Genomic DNA, 8,527 nt, shown 5'->3' with positions numbered 1-8,527 from the left:
CTCTGGACAGGGAAGTAAGTCACCATGGGACAGAAGAAGATAATTGCAAGTAGCAGTACGAATAGTGAGAGGAGAGGGAGCGAGCACAATCTAAAAAAGGGAGATATGGCACCTGGAGCAAAATCCAGGTTACATGATAATGGAGTAAGAGGACAATTTCTATGGAAAAGGCGAACTTCTTGAAGATTAGTACAGAAAGTAGTTGTTAATGAACTTAAAGACGGAGATAAAGGATCGTTAAAGGGGTACTCCGATGGAAAACAATATTTTTTCATATCAGCTGGCTCTATAAAGTTGTACAGATTTGTTAATTACTTCTATAAAAAAAAAAAAAAAAAAAATATATATATATATATATATATATATATATATATATATATATATATTAATCCTTCCAGTACTTATCAGCTGCTGTATACCAGAGAAAGTTGTGTAGTTCTTTTTTTTTTTTGCTCTCTGCTGCCACCTCTGTCCATGTCAGGAACGATCCAGAGAAGGAGAGGTTTGCTATGGGAATTTGTTCCTAACTCTGGACAGTTCCTGACACAGACAGAGGTGCCATTGGAGTAACCCTTTAAGCAGGGGCCTAGCTATAGAGGTAGCAGTCGCACCGGGGCCCTGGTACCTAAGGGGGCCCCAAAGCGCATCTGCCCTATAATAGACCAGCATTATAATTGACATATGGAGCCCTGTTTCAGATTTTGCATTGGGGCCCAGAAACTACAAGCGACGCCTGTAAGAGCTAAGATAGTAGAATTAGAAGTCCAAGGAAAAGATAGAGGCCTTAACCAAGGAGGATTCCAATTGGACCCAGATCTTAGAGGAAGGGTAATAAAACTTGTCTAATTGATGGGGTAATACGGAGGACACAAAATATTATGTAGAAACCAAAATCCAAAGTAGAAAAAGAAGATGCGGATCACTCACCGGTAAGATGCTGTGAACTTTATTCAAGTCTGCATGCATTGGCTACATACGGGTCGATGTCTGTGGCTGGGCAGGAGGTCTGACAGAGCCCTAAACCTGCCATTGATCCCCCCCAAAAAAGCTGAAAAACCCCAATAGAAGTGAAAGAGTGCCAAACTGAAAAACACCAAGTGGATATGGCATTTTGCAGTTCCATATTGATTTGTAGCTTACCTCTGTCTGAGGCTTCTGAGGCTGGGTCCACACTACGTTTTGTCCCATACGGGAGCGCATACGGCAGGAGGGAGCTAAAAGCTCGCGCTCCCGTATGTAACCGTATGCGCTCCCGTATGCCATTCACTTCAATGAGCCGACCGGAGTGAAACGTTCGGTCTGGTCGGCTCATTTTTGCGCCGTATGCGCTTTTACAACCGGACCTAAAACCGTGGTCAACCACGGTTTTAGGTCCGGTTGTAAAAGCGCATACGGCGCAAAAATGAGCCGACCGGACCGAACGTTTCACTCCGGTCGGCTCATTGAAGTGAATGGCATACGGGAGCGCATACGGTTACATACGGGAGCGCGAGCTTTTAGCTCCCTCCTGCCGTATGCGCTCCCGTATGGGACAAAACGTAGTGTGGACCCAGCCTGAGGCAGATTGGGTGTTATTTGAAAAAATAAAAAATCTCAGTGGAAACCTAGCCTCAATTTTACAAATGCCTTTAAAAAATCATAACTCTTTCAATTTTGCACCTAAAAATCCATATGATGGCTTTTTTTTGCGCCACCAATTCTACTTTGTAATGACATCAGTCATTTTGCCCAAAAATCTACGGTGAAACAGAAAAAAAAATCATTGTGCGACAAAATTGAAAAAAAAAACGCAGTTTTGTAACTTTTGGGGGCTTCCGTTTCTACGTAGTACATTTTTCGGTAAAAATGACACCTTATCTTTATTCTGTAGGTCCATACGATTAAAATGATACCCTACTTATATAGGTTTGATTTTGTCGGACTTCTGGAAAAAATCATATCTACATGCAGGAAATTTAATACGTTCAAAATTGTCATCTTCTGACCCCTATAACTTTTTTATTTTTCCGTGTATGGGGCGGTATGAGGGCTCATTTTTTGTGCCATGATCTGAAGTTTTTAACGGTACCATTTTTGCATTGATAGGACTTATTGATCGCTTTTTATTCATTTTTAAATTATATAAAAAGTAACCAGAAATGCACTATTTTGGATTTTGGAATTTTTTTGCGCGCACGCCATTGACCGAGCGGTTTAATTAATGATATATTTTAATAATTCTGACATTTCCGCACGCGGTGATACCATATATGTTTATTTTTATTTTTATTTACACTGTGTTTTTTTTTTTTTTTTTTTTTTGATTGGAAAAGGGGGGTGATTAAAACTTTTAATAGGGGAGGCGTTAAATGATCTTTATTCATTTTTTTGCAGTGTTATAGGTCCCATAGGGACCTATAACATTGCACACACTGATCTTCATCATTGATCACTGGTTTCTCATAGGAAACCAGTGATCGACGATTCTGCCGCATGACTGCTCATGCCTGGATCTCAGGCACTGAGCAGTCATTCGGCGATCGGACAGCGAGGAGGCAGGAAGGGGCCCTCCCGCTGTCCTGTCAGCTGTTCGGGATGCCGCGATTAGCCGCAGCTATCCCGAACAGCCCGACTGAGCTAGCCGGCAACTTTCACTTTCGCTTTTAGCCGCGCGGCTCAGCTCTGAGCGCGCGGCTAAAGAGTTAATAGCGTGCGGCGCCGCGATCGGCGCTATTAGAGGCGTGTCCCGACTTCACTATGACGCCGGGCCCACCGTGATATGACGCGGGGTTACTGTGTAACCCCGTGTTATATCAGGAGAGCAGGACCAAGGACGTACCGGTACGTCCTTGGTCCTTAAGGGGTTAAAATATCCTAATCCTTCCAGTACTTCTTAGGGGCTGTATCCTACAGCGGAAATGCTTTTCTTTTGGATTTATCTTATGTCACAACCACAGTGCTCTCTGCTGGCCTCTGCTGTCTATTTCAAGAACTGTCCAGAGCAGGACAAAATCCCCATAGCAAACATATGCTGCTCTGTACAGTTCCTAAAATGGACAGCAGAGGTCAGCAGAGAGCACTGTGCTTGTGACGTAAGAGAAATCCAAAAGGAAAAGCATTTCCTCTGTAGTATACAGCCCCTAAAAAGTATTGGAAATATTAAGATTTTTTTTAATAGAAGTATAATTTACAAATCTGTTTAACTTTCTGGCACCAGTTGATTAAAAAAAAAAAAGTTTTCCACGGAAGTACCCCTTTAAGGATGCAGTTGTTCTTTTTTTTTTTCTTTTTAATTTTTTCCTACTCCTCTTTTAATAGTCCTAGCATTGATCAGTGTTATCAGCGATATCTGCTTATACAGGCTGCAATGTTTCCTTTATTTTCAGAGCACTGTTCTAATGACATGAAGGCAGATGAGGGCCCCAGCTGTCTTATTTACTGATCAGGAACCTGCACTGTTCACGGTCAGTCCCAGAAATGACCAGTTACAGTTTTTTCCCTGTTTTACCCTCCTTGACAGCAGGATCTTAAGATTAATGTCGGACATCAGCTTGATCACTGTTGTGGGGCATTAGTGGTGAGAACTGGCTGCTGATAGCAGCCATTTTACACCAGCTCCTGAGCTCTCTACAAAGTCAACCAAAATATTGGGGTTAGTGCAGCATGCTGAACTTTAGAACAGGTAAAAGTGCCAATAAAATGTAAACAGCATGGTGTTTGGTGCCTAGTGGAAGCGGGAGGAGCAGGGGGCAGTGTCATGATACTATGATGACCAACATATGATATGATAACCCCAGGTTATCATGTGATTTGCTAGTTTTATGTGTCAGTCAGCTCAAAGGAGACAGCAAGGGCTCACGCGTTGTTCCCTGCAGTCAGTCTGAGGGGAGGGAGAGTGATAGACAGACAAGTAAATAGAGAGGGAGAATAGGGATAGAAATAGGGCAGATGTAGGGAAAAATAAAGCAGACAGTGTGTGTGTGTGTGTGTGTGTGTGTGTGTGTGTGTGTGAGAGAGAGAGAACAAGAGCCACAATTCTTATCCAGGAGCCAGAATCCATTCCTGATCTATAAAATCCAGAGTGCCCAAATCCTACTGGGGCTATATAAGGATCCACAGCAAAGAAGTGTTTATCCATTGCCTGTGTGTTGTGTACTGTTCATAGGGGACCTCCTTTCAATTCATACACAAGCCTCATCATGTACCAAGTCCAGCAAGCCTTTTTAAAAGCTCATACTAAAGAAAAACAAAAAGCAGTGAACTGCACAAAGCTGTGCTGTGGCAGACCTGTATGATAGTGATACATATGTAAAGCACCCTAAACACAGCACAGCGCCTTTATTAACATCTACAGGGATTAATTGCCAAGCCTCCATACCTACAGGTTGTAGCAGCGGACTATAAAGTGGGTTCAAGTACAATGCACCAGCTTTATAAAGACATTGGCCCTGATTTACTATTGTAAACCTGACCTGTTTTGTCGGGTTGGATGCCAGATTCTGGCGCAAAAATATTGTCTATGCCAAAATTTGTGCCAAAATTGAAAAAAAAGCACAACCAAATCTCCCTTTTACTGAAAAAAAAAACATGGGGAAGGGGGTGTGGCCTTGGGAGGAAATGGGGTAATGGTCGCTGAAAAGGGGCATGTCCACAACATTTTCCCAAAAACCAAACATATTTACTATGGTTTTCAAGGAAAATGTAGTGGATTTTAGCTGAGGAAAATCTGACATATCAGAGCATATGTGTAAAAAAAAAAAAAAAAAAATGCAGAGAAAACTGCTAAATGTAGGGAAACCTTAGTAAATAATGTGGGGAAAAAAATGTGTAGGGAATTAAAACCCACAAAGAAAACTACACAACACTCTAAGTAAATCCGGGCCAGTTTATTTTCCTGGTTCAATGAAACCTGCATCTTCCTCATTGATAAATAGCAGCAAAGTAAAAAGGGCATGCATGTTACATGGATCTGCCCTGTAAAACATTGGCCCTCATTTACTATTGCAAACCTGACATGTTTTATCGGGTTGTGCGCCAGAATTTTGTCTGCGCCAGATTGTGCGCCAGAATAAGAAAACCCCAAAAAGGGGTGTGGACATCAGGGAAAGGGGGCATCGTCTTCAAAGGGGGCGTGTTTCCCAAATTTTCACAAAAACCCAACATATTTACTAAGGTTTCCACATGAAATGTGGTGGTTTTGAGCTGAGGAAAAAAAAAAGCAAAGTGTGGGGAAAGTGGAAAATGTAGGGAAACCTTAGTAAATATCATGGAAAATAAATTGTAGGGAATTTAAACCCACAAAGAAACCTACACAACACAATTTTTTGTGATTATTATTGGGTTCATCAAACAAAATCTTAACATACCCAATATATATGTCTGGTCAAGGAATTTTTGGTCCTAGATGCTTTGTTTCCTTACATAGTTACATAGTTAGTATGGTTGAAAAAAGACATATGTCCATCAAGTTCAACCAGGGAATTGAAGGGTAGGGGTGTGGCGCGATATTGGGGAAGGTATGGGATTTTATATTTCTTCATAAGCATTAATGTTATTTTGTTCCAGGAATGTATCTAATCCTGTTTTAAAGCTGTTAATTTTTCCTGCTGTGACCGGTTCCTGAGGTAGACTGTTCCATAAGTTCACAGTTCTCATGGTAAAGAAGGCGTGTCCCCCCTTGAGACTAAACTTTTTTCCCCTCGTCCTTTGGGGGGGGGGGGTTTAACCTTTAGGTCCAAGCAGCTCAGGAGCAGGTGATGGTGACACTGGTGCTGGATCTAAAGGTTTGAGAAAAAAAAAAATGTTCTAGAACAGGGGCACAGTCGGGTGGTGATGTAACCAGGCATCTAATGTCAACCAGGGATATTTTATGCCACTTTTGTTTACTGTGAATAAGCCTCAAAAATCTGCCAGCATTTAAGAAGTTATTAGTTGCCATACGCATCTCCCCATAACTGAGCCTTAAAAATTATTAAAACTACTTGAATACATTCTTAGCAGTGTTAGAAATGTGTTTGGAGCCTATTCACCTGCTGGTTTGCGTTGAACCAAGCCTAATCAACCGGACAATTTTGAAAAGTTTGGCGAAATTGGCAAGTTATATTTTCCAAAAGTTTGCTCATCTCTAGCGTTGAATGAGCTGGAATACTATATCTGCATGCTAAATATATAAATGTAAATTCTGACCCAAATTGTTTTTGTATGCATTAGTTATCTAACATAACAAGAAGTGAATAAAAAAAATTAAATAAGACAGACTGAATTTCTGATATCTTGCTAGAATCTCTAGAATAGGCCTTGCGTTCGTATTATAAATGAGAGATTAGAGAACTTCTGCTAATGGGGATCAATGCAGATTCTCTCAGTATTAGCGAGTCGCTGTATTTTGGCAGAGTGACAGGTTGGAGTGCGTCAAGAATGATCTCTCACAAATGTGGAGGCGTCATTGCTCCATTCATGACAGAGGTTTATAGTCCATTAATCTGCAATGGCGGCTCTGACGTAGATGATGCACCTCAATGGCCTAACTATGATGTAAGTTCAGCAACAATACAAAGGTAATTCTTCAACTCTATGCACAATTTAAAAGCAAGGCACAGAATGTAAATGCTCCCAAAATAAAATTACGTTTTTGGAAGTTTTGAGACCCATATTTCTCATAACTATTTTACTTTTTTTTTATATTATAAGAAAAAATAAAAAAAAATTGTTGTATGTCATTTACTCGCCCATGCTTGCACACACACACACAGAAAGAGAAGGAGAGAGAAAATAACATAACCAAGAGGGACACAAAAATTGCAAAAATAGTACAGATGTCCCCCCCCCCCCCCCCCCAAAAAAAAAAAAAAAAACTAAATAGTTGTTTATAGATTTGATTATCCAACCAAAAATCGGATTACTGCTCGAAAGTTGTGGTAGCACAGTTTGCCCCTTGTCTACGTCACATACTTATTACCCTGCACGACTTGTTCTATAAGAGGATGGCTCTGCCGCATGAACCCGGTGCCATGTCCCGACTGCAACCAAGATTAAATCTTAACTAGGACAGTGGGGACAGTGAGCCAGACAAAACGACAGCAATGAGTAGAGAAACATCCAATGGAGGAAAACTAGAATCTGAAGCTATGCCGAGTGGTTAGGTTCTGAATGTCTTATACCTTATCAGTAGCTGGTACTGAAGATATTCATTTAGGACAGATTACTTTGTCCTGAGTGGTTTCAACCTATATGTACTCGGGTTGGTTCAAAGGCCACCTGTATACCATGTAGGCCTTTTGCCTACATAAAGGCTTATGGATTTACTCCAGCTGCCATATACTACTTGCATTATTTGGTAATATCTGTCTTTGCTTAGTCTTTATTCAGGTCCAGTGGGCACCTAAAATATGGTAAACCCACTTGATGAGTAGACTGCCCTCTTTTGTATTTAACCCTTGCATTCTAGTTAACTATCTTCAAACTAAGGGTTTTGTTTACTGGCAGTCATTAGACTGGGAAGAAAGGGTAGGAAGTTCAGCTCACTGACCAGAGAAAAGTAAAAACGTAACCTTAACTGTGGACGGTTAAAATCCATGAGAACAAGAAAAACTAAATAGGGTTATAAAAACATCGCGCCATAGGCGCGGTGTTTTTATAACCCTATTTAGTTTTTCTTGTCCTCATGGATTTTAACCGTCCACAGTAAAGGTTACGTTTTACTTTTCTCTGGTCAGTGAGCTGAACTTCCTACCCTTTCTCCCTGCATGCTACAAACGGGAAGCGGCCCGCATGTTTGTGCTCCAGACTGTGTTCTCTCTACGAAGCCCAGGACTATATTACGGTGTGGTGAGTGAGCTGATTTGCCCCTCAGCATTTCCTATGTCAGTCATTAGACTAGGCCAGATGGGCATGGCACCCTTGGATGAACCTCTTGGTGGTTTGGAGAAGGTATCTAGGGACATCAGATTCCTTACCCCTCCTTCAACTCATGCAAGCACTAGAGTTTTTACAGGGTCTCCCTAAACTTCAGCAAGATATTTGACTTCTGTATTATGTTATTATGAGTTATATTGTGAGGGATATGTTAAAGGGTACCTCTCATCAAATAAACTTTTGATATATTTTAGATTAATGAATGTTGAATAACTTTCCAATTGCATGTTAATGAAAAATATGCTTCTTTCTATTGTATTTTTCCTGATCAGTCCTGTCAGCAAGCATTTCTGACTCATGCTGGAGTCCTAAACACTCAGAGCTGCCAGCCTGCTTTGTTCACAGCCAAACAGGCTGTGAACAAAGCAGGCTGGCAGCTCTGAGTGTTCTCCTTTGTGAACAAAGCAGACTGGCAGCTCGTAGTGTTTAGGACTCCAGCATGAGTCTGAAATGCTTGCTGACAGGACTGGTAGGGAGACCCCTAGTGGTCATTTCTTCAAAGTGGAAAATTAAATAGAAAGAAGCATGTTTTGTAATAACATGCAATTGTAAAGTTATTCTGCATACATTAATCTATAATATATCAAAAGTTTGTTTTTGATGAGAGGTACCCTTTAAGTGCCCTTATACGTAA

This window comes from Hyla sarda, unplaced genomic scaffold (genome assembly GCF_029499605.1).
Source record: "Hyla sarda isolate aHylSar1 unplaced genomic scaffold, aHylSar1.hap1 scaffold_38, whole genome shotgun sequence".
NCBI lineage: Eukaryota > Metazoa > Chordata > Amphibia > Anura > Hylidae > Hyla > Hyla sarda.
This window is presented reverse-complemented; position numbering follows the sequence as displayed.